The 14,759-nt window shown below is 44.7% G+C and overlaps 1 protein-coding gene and 1 pseudogene across 8 annotated transcripts in view; both read right to left on the reverse strand.

Moving 5' to 3' along the window:
- Window positions 1–9,361, reverse strand: part of CHD9 (chromodomain helicase DNA binding protein 9) — a 204,044-nt gene extending 194,683 nt beyond the window's left edge. For 5 of the 8 annotated variants that reach the window (XM_030581909.1, XM_030581904.1, XM_030581901.1 and 2 more), the window contains exon 1: window positions 9,012–9,360. The gene's annotated coding sequence lies outside the window, so the exon portion shown is untranslated. Of the gene's footprint in view, window positions 1–8,823; window positions 8,910–9,011 lie in introns of those variants that run through there. The other 3 variants (XM_030581908.1, XM_030581907.1, XM_030581902.1) reach the window with 2 other exon arrangements.
- Window positions 6,325–6,509, reverse strand: LOC115660677 (annotated as a pseudogene).
- Window positions 9,362–14,759: the final 5,398 nt, after the last annotated feature.

Here is a 14,759-nt window from a genome sequence, read left to right on the forward strand (position 1 = left end):
CATCAACTCAAAAGTGGTTCAGTAAAGCTTCTGTGGTTTCTACTGTTTGCCTTGAAATGTGTGGATGGGGTTAATATGTTGCATATAAATTGTAAGGACCAATTTTTCAACATGAACTGGAATGAATATTTTTTTCCAAACATGGCTCGTTTGAACAAAGTTATCCTAGAGGCAACACCTTTAAAAAATGATCTGCCATTACCCAAACAAGGAGACCAGTATTTTGTAAAAATCTTCCTCTGCATATATTGACACATTCCTATATTACAAACTGTACATCTCTGAAAATCCCTAACTCACTCTTGACGGAGCCAAAGTATCACCATTTCAAAAAATCCTTTGGAACCATAAACAAAAATAATCTACCTTCATTCAATTTAGACTCTCCATATACATTAGTAAAAAGTGGAATACACTTGTTATTTGGGATAACGACTCTGCTCCAATTGTGATATCACATAAAACTCCTGATAATAGAAACTAGTGAGTTAAAAGACTATTTACTTGTATGTGTGTGTGACCAAGAACTTCTTGTATACAACAGAAGTTTTGATTTCAAAATTAGACTACCCCAACGTTGTAGAAAAAACTTTCTGGACTAGAATATTTCTTTGAAAGCACTGGTACCAACACAGGTGTGTGTTGCACCTTGTCAGCAAAGTTGATGTCGACAAGTTGAGAAAGAAGAAGTTAAACAATCTTGAATATTCTGCTCTGAGAACAAGGAAACATGCTACTCCAAAACTTCTCCATGGGAGAAAGACTGTTGGGGTCCAAAATTTCAATGGTAAGATTACTGGAAAAAGGGAACAAAATATTATCTCAATCTGCTCTTTCAAGATTACTTTTATCTGGCATTTCCAAAAATTATCTATGAAGGGTTCTACAGCCATTATGACAAGCTTCAGGACTCCATATAGTGAATCCTGGTTCACTTTACAACTGAAAGTGAACCAAAGTTCTCCATTTTCTCACCCAAATATAGCTTATCTGAACATGCCAATATGAAGAATATACTTTTCCTTTGGAAGATCAGAATGAAATATATATATGTGTGGAAACCAAGACCTCTCATAAGATTAAGAAAACATTTTAATTTGGGGAAGGAGGTAAAAGGTTTATTTGCTTTTATTTAGGATTAAATATGAGATGCTTTCCGTAAGTTTTTAGTATTTATAAAAATAAGTGATAACTTCGGAGACAGCTACAGAAGCTTTGCTACACCCGAAACAGATTCAAAGCATCATTGAAGTTTTGTCACAAGTTCTGCCGATGCACCTCAAACCTGACCTGCAGTACCCCCATTTCTGCAGTCCAAGATTTTTCCAGAACAATTACATGGAAGCTGTGTGATATGGACAAATATTCACTAAGAACCAGGTAAAAGCGCTCTCTCATTTTCTCTTGTGGCCTAAAATAAGATTTCATTACAGATCTCCAGAGATAAAATAATGAGCTACTAACCCATTTCACAATCTAACCGTCTTTCATCATACAACTCTACTAATACACATTAATCTTGACCTTCAATAACTCTGGTATTCCAGTTTCATGACTGCCCTGGTGAGCCATTGCCAGCCACCAGGTTGTGTGGTGGTTTTCTGAGCAGTGATAATTTTATTACGTGCACAAGGGTGTAAACAAAGCTCAAAGCAGAGGCTATATTTATTTTGCTGTTGACTAAGGCTGATCTGAACAAAGACTGACAGCACTGAAAACTGTTTGCACATAAGCGTAAGTAATTTTCTGTGCAAATTCAGAAAAAAAAACAGAATTTCAAGCCTCAATGAAGCTCAAATTAAGGTGCCACAGATATTCCTCCAGATATTACCCTATATATTGTGCAAAACAAGTGCAGTTTCAGGCTTTCCTCTCATCATCACATTTATTCACAAGGAAAGTCCCACATCTTTGAGATGAGGAGCACATAAAACTTCTCTAACATTATAACAGTGCTCTAATACAGATGTGACATACCTGGGTCCCAAACAATGCACTGCAGAAAAGTTTTAGGCTTCCTTAAGAGATTGGCTCTTCTCTAACTTAAAAACAAAATAAATTCAAAGTGATAGTATCTTAAGCTGTAAGTATCTCATTGAGAATTTTATTATCTTTCACAATTATAGTTTCAGCAGAGACAGTGGATTCAGAATGCTTTCTTGAATTCTAGTCATCTGAGCACACCAGTGAAAAGACAGGAACACTTGAGCTCTTATCCCATTTCAGTATCAACATCTTTTGTCACAACCTGTTTCACTGCCACCCATCAGTAAACTGGCATAGGGTGACCAGACATCCCGATAAAATCGGGACTGTCCCGATATCGAGCAGTTTGTCCCACATCCCAACCGAAGTACACTCAGGACACCTGATATTTTGTTTCAGGACACACACACACACACCCGCCCCAGTGGCTTAGGTGGCAGTGACTGGCAGGGGAAGTGCCTTTTCAATTGTTAGACTTACTTCGGCGGCGGGTCCCTCAGTCGCCGACAATCTTCGGTGGCATTTCAGCAGCAGGTACTTCCTTCTTTGGCAGCAAGGTTTATTACCCGCCGCCGAAATGCCACCAAAGACCGTTGGCGACTGAAGGACCCTCCGCTGAAGCACCGTGGAAGATCGAAGACTCAGACGGGTGAGTGTAACAATTGAAAAGGCGCTCTTCCTGCGGCGGTCCCGATATTTTGGAATTTTCATCTGGTCACCCTAAACTGGCAACACATACCTATTTCACAAGTGCATTCTGAGGATTATAATTGTGAATTTTTCAGAAGACAAAAGATCTAGATTAGGGACTAAATTTTGTGACTTCTGAAAAATAGTGATAAATATTTTGAAAGACTGTACATTGCAGCCATCAAGAAACACAGACCCAATGCCTGATTCTTTTTACCTTTACCCTGGTTTTACCTACAGTTTAATTACACTAACTTCAATGGCATTAACCCTGAGGTACTACAATATGAGAAGAGAACCAGGCCTAAGTTCATTTTCAATAATATAGTGGTTAAAAATGTCTAATGATTTTAAACAAAAAAGTTTTAATTTAAATTAGATTTTTTTATATTACCTATTTAAAATGTAATTTTAAATTGACAATTTATATTAATAAGGCCTTAACTCACTATAATCTACTAAAATAATTTAAACTAAATACAAAATATGTGATATGTTTGTGCTAAATTGTAAAGAAAGTCAAACCACTGAACTGGTGTAAGTCACTGATTTAGCACCTGGAACAAGAGTTTGTTGAAGTGCTAAACGAGTTTTTAGACAGCAATAGCCTCTTCTGAAGGTGCAGAGAGAATACTTTATTTCATTTTATTCAACTAGTTTAGTTCAATGACTGCCTCCTTCAAAGCTGAGAAACCAACTGGGAGTTGAAAACATAAGAGAACATGAGATCTACTAGTTCTAAAATCTTGAAGGACATGGTGACTAACCACAGTCAGTTAAATTCAGTAACTACAGAAAATACTGCCTTTGTTTAATAAATCGATTTGCTTTCCAAGGCAAAACACATTTTGATAAACTGTTTTTTCCCTTCTGTATCCAGCACACTTAAAGTGGTATTGCATTTAAAATGTCATTTCCGTGCATTTAAAATTGAATTTGAATTTCCATCCAATTAGAGCATGACACAAACTGCAAGTAAAAAATTCAATCTAGTAAATAAATGCATCATTCACTATTTTCTAAGAATTAAAAGGTAAGAATGAAGAACTTAAACAAATGTAAGTTAAGCTATGTGATTGTTTAAATAAATGTATATAGATATAGTGTATCCCTGGTTAGCAAAAAGCAGCATTAAATTTAGTGTAAATACTATATTTAGTTGCAATCAACATGTTTTAATGGTTGCCAGCCAGTGAGAATCAACCTTTCTTCAGGGAAATAATGAAAAAGTGCATGCGAAACATGATTAAAATTGATTATTTAAATCAAGGTTTTCTGCATGTTAATTTAAATTGATTCAAATTGGCAATGTAAATCAACCCACCCTGTACAGAAATGACAGCAAGTTGACGTTATTCATATTATTAAAGGAGTAGCCTATTGTGCCACTATAAGTAACAAAGTCTTCAGAGGCTTTTTCTCCTATGACGTTCAGTAATGTGTTAAACTTTAAAATAATTATATGAGATTATTAAATTTTATTTGCTAGTAAAAGCCTATGCAATTTTTTAGAATGAACTTTGGAAGACTATCTAAACTTCTAATATATTAAGGACAGAAAACTGTTTTTATTCCTCATGTTACATAAAGGAGAGTAGTTAACACCACACTGAAGGAGAAGATCAAATTGGTACTCATTGTTAGTAAATTTTCTATTAGCTAGATAAAGCACAGTCAAAGTTGGTATTTGGCCACAAGAAGTGAATGGGATGACCTCATCTTGTGATAGACTATTTTTTATGTAGGTACAAACTTTGAAATGGTTAATTTAATAAATTAACAGTCCTCAAGTGTCAGTGTTTTTAAGGTCAAACTAGATGATCACAAACATCCCTTCTGGCCTTTAAAATAAAAAACAAAACAAAAATCAATGAATATCAAAGTTATGATCTACAAATTCACTCAAAGTTATATATAGTAGCCTAAGATATTAGTATCAGACATCTGTTTGTTGTGCAGGCTGAATCAAGTTGGAGGTCTCAGTATAACTGTTGTCCACATCATACTGGCACCTTTGTTGTCAAACAAGCCAAGAACTGAGTGAAATTGAGGACAGAACCACCTTCTCACCCCAAGTATGTTCCCTCCAGTTTTTATAAATGAAGAATGGCGGCAGGGCAACACGAAACCAAGAACTTTAGTCTCAAATGCTGCAACATGAACACCTTAAATGAGCTTTCACTAAAATGTAGTTGTGTATCTAGCTGCACATGCACCGTGCTGAAAGTATACAAATACAATAAACTCAGCATTTCTAAACATTTACACCTCTCTGTGTATGTTATAGATTAAAATGCTTAAATGCCTAATGTGTGCTTTCATTTGCCACATTACTCTAATACCACAATTTATTTTTGTTTGTGTTTTACAGTTCAATATTCTACAAGTTCCTCCAACATGTGATCTTTTTAGATGGCAAAAGCATCTAGCTTTTTTATGTATTTGTTATCAGAATGTTGAATAAAAAGAGAAATACCCAGAATTTACATTAAAAAGAAGAGTCTCTACATTCAGATGGCCAATGGCCAAACAAGTTCTCTCTTGCCTATATGAGAACTGGCCAGAGAAATAAAAAAATGATCAACACACTCTGATCATATCTGAATTAAGTGCTAGCAACCCATACTGTGGTTATTGCATCCCTGCAAATTCAACATGGTGAAGGTAAAGAAAAGTCTTCACTCCATCTTCTTGCTGAACAAGAGAGATGCCCCTCAGGGAGTTCAAATGACAGTGGGAATCCAGCTGTCAGGTCTTAGAAACTCTGGACTCACAAAATCCCATGAGTGGGCTTTGGAGTCATTAAGGTGACTTCAGTTCCTTCAAGTTCCTGAAAGCCCTGCCTCTAGTGCAGGAAAGAGGCTGATTGGGAGAAATGGGAAAACAGAATGAAATCTGAGCCTAAAAGAGATTGAGATTTCCTTGAGTGTATTGAGCAGTCTGCTCCTTAGACTGAAAGGGACTGTGACTGTAACAGGAAAGATCAGAGAAATAAACTGAATGAAACAATCTATAAAAAGTAAGAAGAGCAAAGAAAATTTACTCAGTTTGTGGGTAGCATAGGACGCACAACTACTACTGTGACCCAGAGCTGTGCAGGACCAAACTAGAACACGGCATTCTCGTCCCTCTGCTCTAACTTCTGTTCATCATTCCTTCCAAAGTAATGCAGCGCTTCAGAGTCTAAACATTTACTTGAGGCAGACATAAGGACTTATACAGCAGGTCTGATATATGGGAGACAAGGCAACACATTAAGGAATCCTACCTGATAAGCTCTGCAAAAGTTGTGTGGCTGACCTATTCATTTTATAATATTTCAAGTATGAGTTGTAGTTTACATTAAATGAAGTTTGTAGCAAAATGTTAAAAGAATAATACAAAATAAAGAATTCTTAGTGCACACTGGGGCGGAGGGCTGGAAGCATGTTGAAATTAAAACATACCTATTACCTAATGTCACAGGAATAGAGCAGTATAATAAAAAATTGTGTCAATTTCATTTTTAATCTCTCTCAGTCACTGGCTCTTGTCTATCTTATAGAAAGGAAACACATGAACAAGGTCTGCTTTAAGGCTTTCACAGTCCCTGTGTGATGGTCCAAATCACAGCACTTTACAGATCCAATCACTAAAAACATATTTTCCCCCACTCTGAGCTTTCATCATTTACCTAATCAAAAATGACTAGGAACTCATGGCTTGATTTTCAGAAGCCATCAGCATCCACTGCTCATGTTGAAGTCAGTGGGAGATGAAGCTACTCAGCATCTTTTAAAAATCAGATCTCTTTAGTCACAAACTATAGAAATGATCCCTGAAAGTATAGTCTTAATAAAGATGGACAGGAGTCCAACAGGTCTTTGGGAGGCAAGCTGGGCTACTCTCCACTGTAAAGATCTATTAGGAGCTTACATACCGAACCATTTGCTGACATACTATATACGTGACTGAATACTAACAGCTTAAGCAACACTGACTAACTTAATGATCTTAGCACCTTTGAGTATATCTTTATACTCAAATTAATGAAGGTAAGTTTTTTACTATTTATACTATTTTCCAATTTGTTTCCAACATCATGCAATGCACAATTGGCAAATCGCATATTGTGATGTTCCTGGAATGGCAAAATATTGATTGTTGCTGACAAGCTTTTGTTGAAGATATCCTACAAGTAACAGTTTCACTATGAAGAAGTATTTTTCCTGTGGATAGTTAATTGTTATGATATCCATGACTGTCAAAAGCACAGCTCTATGAATTGCTTATGTCAGAGTAAGAATTTATTTTTTATGTTCTTCATGTGTTAAAAAAGGAATTTAAGTCAGCGGTGTTTTGCAGCCCCATCAAGCTGGTGTGTCTGGACAGTTAAAGAATTAGCAGATGCCTACAAGCAGGAACATATCAGGTTGCCTTTTTGGGTGGAGACCATATGACTATCAGGAAATAAGCAGGAAATTATTTTGCTCTCCCACTTAGATAATTATCAAAATCTGAAGTAAAACACATAGGTTGTAATATTTTGTTTACCACTTGAAGGAAGTCAGCACAAATATAATACAGGCTATTTCACCTACAGATATAAACCAAAATTCACAACCCATGCTAGACAGAAACTCTGTAACTGCTCAAAGATATTAAAGGAAGTAGAAACTATTTACCTACGAAGTCCAACCTAGTCTTTCTGCTCAGAAGTTTTCAGTTGTGACTACTATTACGCTAAATTAAATAGGGGGGATAAAGCTTGCACCTAACAAACTGGTGTTTCTGGACTGGCACAGAAGTGAAATGAGGTACAGAAACCTGCTATGACAGACAAGCCTACTTTTCTTGTGGTGGAGGCTCAGAGACAACTACTCTTAAAAGCAAAGTCACAAGACCTCAAAGAAAAGAGGCAGAGGAGGTCAGAACCCTTTCTAGCACTATCATGGCTGTTGCAGCATTATATTTATTCTTTCCCTTTTTTTCTGTCCAGTCTCCATTTTCTCCCCAGCAACCATGCCTGCTGGCCCAAGGCTCTTCAGTCTCTCCTCTGCAGGAGACACCAGATCTGTCTGTATCTCCTCATGGTGAGGTGATATAGCTTTCTTTGAAGTTTTTAGTTAATGTGGATATGGTCTTCTGCATGCAAAAGTGAATAAGGAGGGTGAAAACCTTCCTAAGAGATGAAGGCCTTGATGTCACCTTTGCAAGAGAGACTTCTTGAATGTTCTCTTCCTCTCCTCCCCTCCCACCAACCTGTCTGAGAAAATAGGTTTTCTTCCACACCATGCTGCTTGCAGTAGGTCCCTTTGCCTCAGCAGAAAGCTGTCATAAGCCTCTTGCCTTCAGCAGAGACACTCTCTCCTGACATATATTGTTCCAATCCATCTCACACACCCAGGAGGGAGACAGCCTCAAGACGACCACCCTGACCCTGCCATCCCAGGGACCCAGCTTACACCCCCACCTTGCCTATTAGCAACGCCCACAATCTGCAGTCCAAACCCCTTTTAATCCGCCAAGAGGAAAAGCAGCTTCCCATCCCCCTCGTCCCCGCCCTGCCTGGAGGAGAAGCCAGGTCCGCTGCCCGCACCCCAAAGCACACCCTCCTCTGCCTCATAGGCAGCCAGCTCCAACACGCCCCCTTGCCCAGCGTGCAGCCAGCTCCGTTCCGCTCGCTTCCCCTCCCCCCGGCCCAGGGGGCAGCCAACTCCAACCTCAGCCTCCCTCTCTGCCTGCACCGCCCCGCACCCGCCCTCTCTGTGGGCACCAGCTTCCCCCAGCCGCCTCGCCCACTTGCCGGATGGGCAACCAGCGCCATTCCCTCGCCCTCCGCCGCCGCCTTTCTGCCCGCTGGGGAACCAGCGCCCGCCGACCTCCCTTATGCTGCGGCCCGACTCCAACCCCCCCCTCCGGCCCAGGCGCGACCGGGGGCGCCTGGTGGGTGCGAGGGGCAGGGGCGACCCAGCCTCTGCCAGTCGCCCCGCGCCTGCCCTGCGAGGGGCGGAAGCAGGCTCAGCCAAGCAGGGCGAGAGCAGGCCCGGCCGCGCCGTCCCCTCGTGTGGGCGGCGGGGAGCCAGGGGCAGCTCGTGTCTCCGCCACCTGAAGCGCGGCCTGCTCCGGGGGCGGCGGGGAGCAGCCAGTCCCCTCGCACGCACTCACCGCCGGGTTCGCCATTACGCGGCAGCGGCCGCCTGGCCGGCACGCGTGGGGAGAGATGTCCCGCGCCTGACAGCTCCCTGCCTCGGCCAGACTCCGGGGGCGGCGGCTCCCCCCCCCCTCGGGGAATCCCCCTGCCGCTCTGGCCCCGCGGGGTGCGCAGGAAACCGCTGGCTGGGGGCACCACTTACCGGCTGGCTGGCACCGGCCCGGGAGGAGGCGGCGCGGCGTGATTTGCTCTTCCCCCGCCCGGGCAGGGAAACAGGAGGGCTATTGGCGAAGTTTCACTAGCTCCGCGCCGCGACCCCACCAGCCCCAGCGAACCCGAGGGGACGGGCTGGGGGGGCACATTTGCATATTTGTCACCCACTCGCTGATTGGCCGCCTCCGCTGGCTGACACGGTGTCTCCGCCGGAGGGGGGGGGGCAGGGACGAGAGCGGATCTGCGAGCCGGGGAAGAGTGAGCGAGCCAGGGGTGTGAGTAGGGGAGGAGTGTGCGCGAGAGGCGGCGTGGGGCTGGGAGGCTCCTTCCTCGAGACACCGTGTCCTCACGCGTCTACAGGCCGCAGGGGCGGGGGGAGCCGCCCTGGGCGGGGAGGGGGTGGGGCGGGAGCATCCAGGCAGATGAAAGACTCAGAGCCGCTGATAAAATGGTGCGTGAGAGCAGCGCTGAGCTGATCCAATATGGCCCCTTCAATGACAGAAGCCAATCCTGGAGGCGTTTACTCTGGAGGTTCCCGCAGAGACCTGGATGCTGGGCAGGCCCCGCTGCTGGGGAAAGCCAAGGGGCGAGCGGAGCGCTCCGGCGGACAGTGGCGCCCTCTTGCTGCTGCGGGCGGCCGCGGCCTCAGCCTCCTTTCCACCCGCCGGTCCCAGCCCCGCTGCCATGGCTCGCACCTGCTGTGCCAACGTGCGGGGACAGGGGAAGGGGTTATCCCCTGGGGTAAGGACCCCTTCGGCTCACGTGCGGGCCCGTTAAATACCGACCGACCGACCGACCGCCCCCCCGCCTCGTCGCCCACAGTTTTCCTCGTAAAAATCTCCCGTGGCTGTATCATCTCGAAAGCCCGGGGCACCCCGCTGCCTGAGGAATGCAGCTGCAGGGGGGACATGCTGCGTGCGGCGGAGCAAATCCTTTCTGCGTGACGCTGCAGTTCTGTGGAGCGGCTCAGAGGCGTTCTCCGTTCACAGTTCCTTCCCCGCAGCGGGGGTGCGCGCTGCCTGTGGCTGGGCCTGACTTTAGGTTCAGTAAGAAAACTGCACTCGTGTTTCCACTTCATTGTAAAGTAAGAAAGATACTTACCACTTCTCAGTTCCTAGGGTCCAGGCGTAGGAAGGGTCAGGGGTGCATACTGGACAGAGTGATGACACCAGCCTCAATACTCATACTCGTTTAAGGCCAGTTTTTTAAACTGTGCTAACAGATGTGGCAGTATATATATTTCTACATGCAAAAAAAAAAATTGTGGATACACATTATAGTTCTTTAATTCTGTCCTTAAATCACACTTTTCAACCATAGTTCTCAGAGCTTTACAAAAGTGGATGCATATTAGCGGAATTTTAAACAGACAGTACTTGATGTACAAATACATTTATGTGCATCATTTACTGGAGGACATTTGAAAATGTCTCTGAAATTATAGGTCTCCCACACCAAGAAATTAAGCTACAGTTTCAATGCTGTGATCTGTGGATTCTCCTGGCTGAAATGTCTTCCATCCTTAGCATTTGTCATTAGTCCACTATCAAAATATTTTATATACCTGATACATAAATATTATACAGGGTATCACAATTATGTCATTTTAAGGAATAGACCATGCACTTTCTGAATAGGTCAATTAAATTTCAATATATGCACATTGGAATATTATATGGTCTTAATTTGTAGTACTTGTTTGTGTATTAATTTATGACAAATTTTAAATGTGATTTGGATACCCCTACTTCAGTAATTCTTTTTCATTTGGTACCTGGGCCCCAAGGTTTTAATCCTATATCCAAAAAGAGCACTGCTAATAATTAGTAAAGTTTCTAAGCTTGTAAACTCTCTGCTATTTACTAGTCCTGATGAATTTCCCCTATTTACTTCCTAATCCCACTCCCACAATATCAGCTGCTCCTTCCATACAATATTTTGGGAAATAACACAGCAAGTTTTTCCAAAAGAAATGAACCAGCACTCCACTCACCCATCCCTCAAAGCAAAACAGATAATTGAACAAACTTTCACAGGGAGAGAAAGGATGTATTATTTTATAATTTCAAATTGCCATTAGTCAGCCAGTTGTCCCATTTCTGTAATGTGGCCATTAGCATCATTATAATTTTGGTAAATGCTCTCAGAGCTGTAGCCAGGCAGAATGGTAGAGCCTTAAACTAAAAATACTGGCCCAAAATGGCATAATGTGTGAGTCACTAGTGCAATTGAAGATTAGAAACATGGAAATAGTGACTTTCTATTTTGCTCATTCATTGCCTGGATGATGAACTACAAAGACTCCATTTGGAAGCTTGATGCTCTGAATAGGAAGTTCATCTTCATAAACACTAAAAAATGCTTTGTTTTTTTCTTGATGGAGGAATCTACAATTCTTGTCCTCTAGGACTTAGACAATGGTTTCAGTCTTCAGCTGGTGGTTCAGGGTGTTTTGAATCCCTTCCTTTTTTGTATGGGTTGGAGGTGGACAAATTTGTATAACATTGGTTCAAAGGTTTGATATCACATTTTATGGTAGAACCAATGTACTATGATTTCCAGGAACCACTGGCTCATCATCATTTGAAGTCATGTGTTAAAGAGGACCACTGTCTTGGTCTGAAGTCAAGAGAAAGGTTCCCAGTAGTCACTGGGCTTTGGATCAGTTCCTAGAGTCCATTAGTGGCCATATAGAGTACTCTCTGGTTAAAAATCATGGTGTCTGAAGAGCATGTAATAGTTGTGGAAGGAGATGGGATTAGGAAGAGAGCTGACTAGCAAACTGTGGCTGAAGGTGCAAAAGGTGGTAAAAGATTATTTGGAGATAGGCTTATAAATGGAAATTTAAATGATGGACAAACCTTCTGCTGGAATTGCATTCTGGCTGCTACCTTCTGCCCTAGCTATGCCTTCCATTCTACCTCATGCTAGGGAGCTGCTGGACTTTAGCTTTAAACAGGAACTAGTAAAAGGGACTGGCATCAGGGATTGCTGAAAAGAGTCTCTCATGGATGTGAGAGCTTACTTGGAGCAGTAGCAGTCAAAGTTTCTTTCTCAGGGCTTGTCTACACTACAGAGTTGCGGCGCTGGTGAGGGGGTTACAGCGCTGCAACTTAGGATGTGTACACACCTGCACGGCACTACCAGCGCTGCAACTCCCTGTTTGCAGCATTGGCCGTACACCCGGTCGAGCCTCGGGTGTAGAGGATCCAGCACTGGATCACCAGCGCTGGTCATCAGGTGTAGACACTCACCAGCATTTTTGTTGACCTCCGTGGCATAAGCAGGTATCCCAGCATACCTGAAGAAGCCTCTCTGGTAATCAAGCAAACTTCACTGCCCTGTGCTCACCTGACCCCTCCTTTAAATGCCCCAGGAAATTTAAAAATCCCCTTCCTGTTTGCTCAGCCAGGTGTGGAGTGCAATTAATCTATCAATCACTCAGCGACCATGCCTCCACGCACCAAACGAGCCCCAGCATGGACCAATGCAGAGCTGCAGGACCTCATAAGTGTTTGGGGAGAGGAGGCTGTGCAAACACAGCTATGCTCCAGAAGGAGAAATTATGATATGTATGGGCAGATATCACAGTCCTTGATGAGAAGGGGCCATGAACGGGACGCCTTGCAGTGCAGGGTAAAAATTAAAGAGCTGAGGAGTGCGTACTGCAAAGCCCATGAGGGAAATCGCCGCTCAGGAACTGCCCCCACAACCTGCCGCTTTTACAAGGAGCTGGATGCCATACTTGGGTGTGACCCCACTGCGAATCCTAGGAGCACGATGGAGAGTTCAGAGCAGGGAGCAGTGGGGGATGTTGTAGAGGACGGAGACAGTGAGGCTACTGGCGTGGAGGGAGACACTCTGGAGTCCCAGGACACATGCAGCCAGGATCTCTTTTCAAGCCCGGAGGAGGCTAGCCAGTCGCAGCAGCTGGAAGCTGATGTTGAGGAGGAAGCTGAGGATCGTGCTCGGGGTAAGTAGATTTCTATGTTTTGGGAGAGGAGGATTTTGGTTATGGCTGCCTGCATGCATGCCTAAACGTGGAATAGCCCATTGATTTGATCTATCACGTCTCTGTAATCTGCCTTGGTAATCTCTTGAAATGTTTCTGCAAGAGCGTTTGCAATTTGCTTTCTCAAATTGATTGGGAGAGCCACCGTGGTCCCTGTCCCGGTCAGGCTAACTCGTCCGATCCACTGTGCAGCGAGGGGTGGGGGGGACCATGGCTGCACACAGGCAAGCTGCATAGGGGCCAGGGCGGTATCCACATTCCTGTAGAAGACCCTCCCTCTCTTCCCAGGTAACACGCAGCAGTGATATGTCTGGCAGTAGGAAACCCTGTTGAGAGTTTAGGGGTAATTGAGTGCAGGGCGCCAGATTCACGGTTCCCCAGCCCATGGCGCTCTGTTTTCCCCCCCACCCCCATCCCAGCACGTAGGCAGCCCCGCGGTGTGCTCCCGTGTTTCCCACCCCCCCCTCCCAGCATGTAGGCAGCCACGTGGTGTGCTCCGGTGTTCCCCGGCCCCCCCTCCAAGCAGGTATCCTTCCCCGCGTTGTGCTCTGGTGTTCCCCGACCCCCCTCCAAGCAGGCACCCAGCCCCGCGGTGTGCGCTGGTGTTCCCCGACCCCCCTCCAAGCAGGCATCCAGCCACGCGGTGTGCTCCGGTGTTCCCCGACCCCCATCCAAGCAGGCACCCAGCCCCGCGGTGTGCTCTGGTGTTCCCCGACCCCCATCCAAGCAGGCACCCAGCCCCGCGGTGTGCTCCGGTTTTCCCCGACCCCCCCCTCCAAGCAGGCATCCAGCCCCGCGGTGTGCTCTGGTGTTCCCCGACCCCCATCCAAGCAGGCATCCAGCACCGCGTTTCCACCCCCCCCTCACGGTCAGGATGGCGTGAACGCGGACCAAAGAAACCCCCCCCACCCCAAGCAGCTAGCTCACCACCTTCCTGTTCACTACTGTCCCTTCTTCAGGACACCAGCTACCTCCTGTACCCATTGCTGATAAACCCCAGTGACCCAGTGGTCAGTTCCCACTCCCAAGGGGAAATCGGGGCAAAACCACTCACCCCATTTCTCGCCATGACTTAGCTTGCCTTCCCTCTCTGTGTTATGTGAGGTATGTGAGAAGGATGCTACCAAAAGTCTCAAAAGTCCTTCAAACTGTGATAATAAACAATGATGCCTCTGTGTATTACATGGTTCTATCTCTGTTTTCTAGGGACCTTGACTACTGCAGCCGTATCACCGGCCTCACGTAGGTTGCAGAACTTGAGACGGAATCCTAGGAAATCAAAAGAGGAATTGATCAAGTCTGTTATGAGCCACTACAACAGAGAAAGTAGGAATACAGAGGAATGGAGAGAGAAGACGTATGAATGGAGAAGCAGTGTACATGAATGGAGAAAGAGTGTACATGAATGGAGGCAAACAGAAAGCAGGAGAAAGGAATTGTCTGCCAAAAAAACCACAAAGCAGATGATAAGCCTCCTGTCTCGCCAAACTGAGTCTTTCGAGTCTCTTGTAGCCATGCAGACAAATATGTACCGTGGTAACCGACAGCCCTCCCAAAGACCTCTTCCTTGTTCCCTAGTCTTTCCACAAAACAGCTTTCTCCAGCAGCCAGTTCCATATTATCCCCAGCTGCCCCCAACACCTATAAGATCACCTACCAGCCCTGATAACTATAATTCTTACCCTGTTCACTCCACCCCCACTGTTCTGCAGCATAGTAATGCTG

Source organism: Gopherus evgoodei, chromosome 12 (genome assembly GCF_007399415.2).
Source record: "Gopherus evgoodei ecotype Sinaloan lineage chromosome 12, rGopEvg1_v1.p, whole genome shotgun sequence".
Classification (NCBI taxonomy): Eukaryota; Metazoa; Chordata; order Testudines; family Testudinidae; genus Gopherus; species Gopherus evgoodei.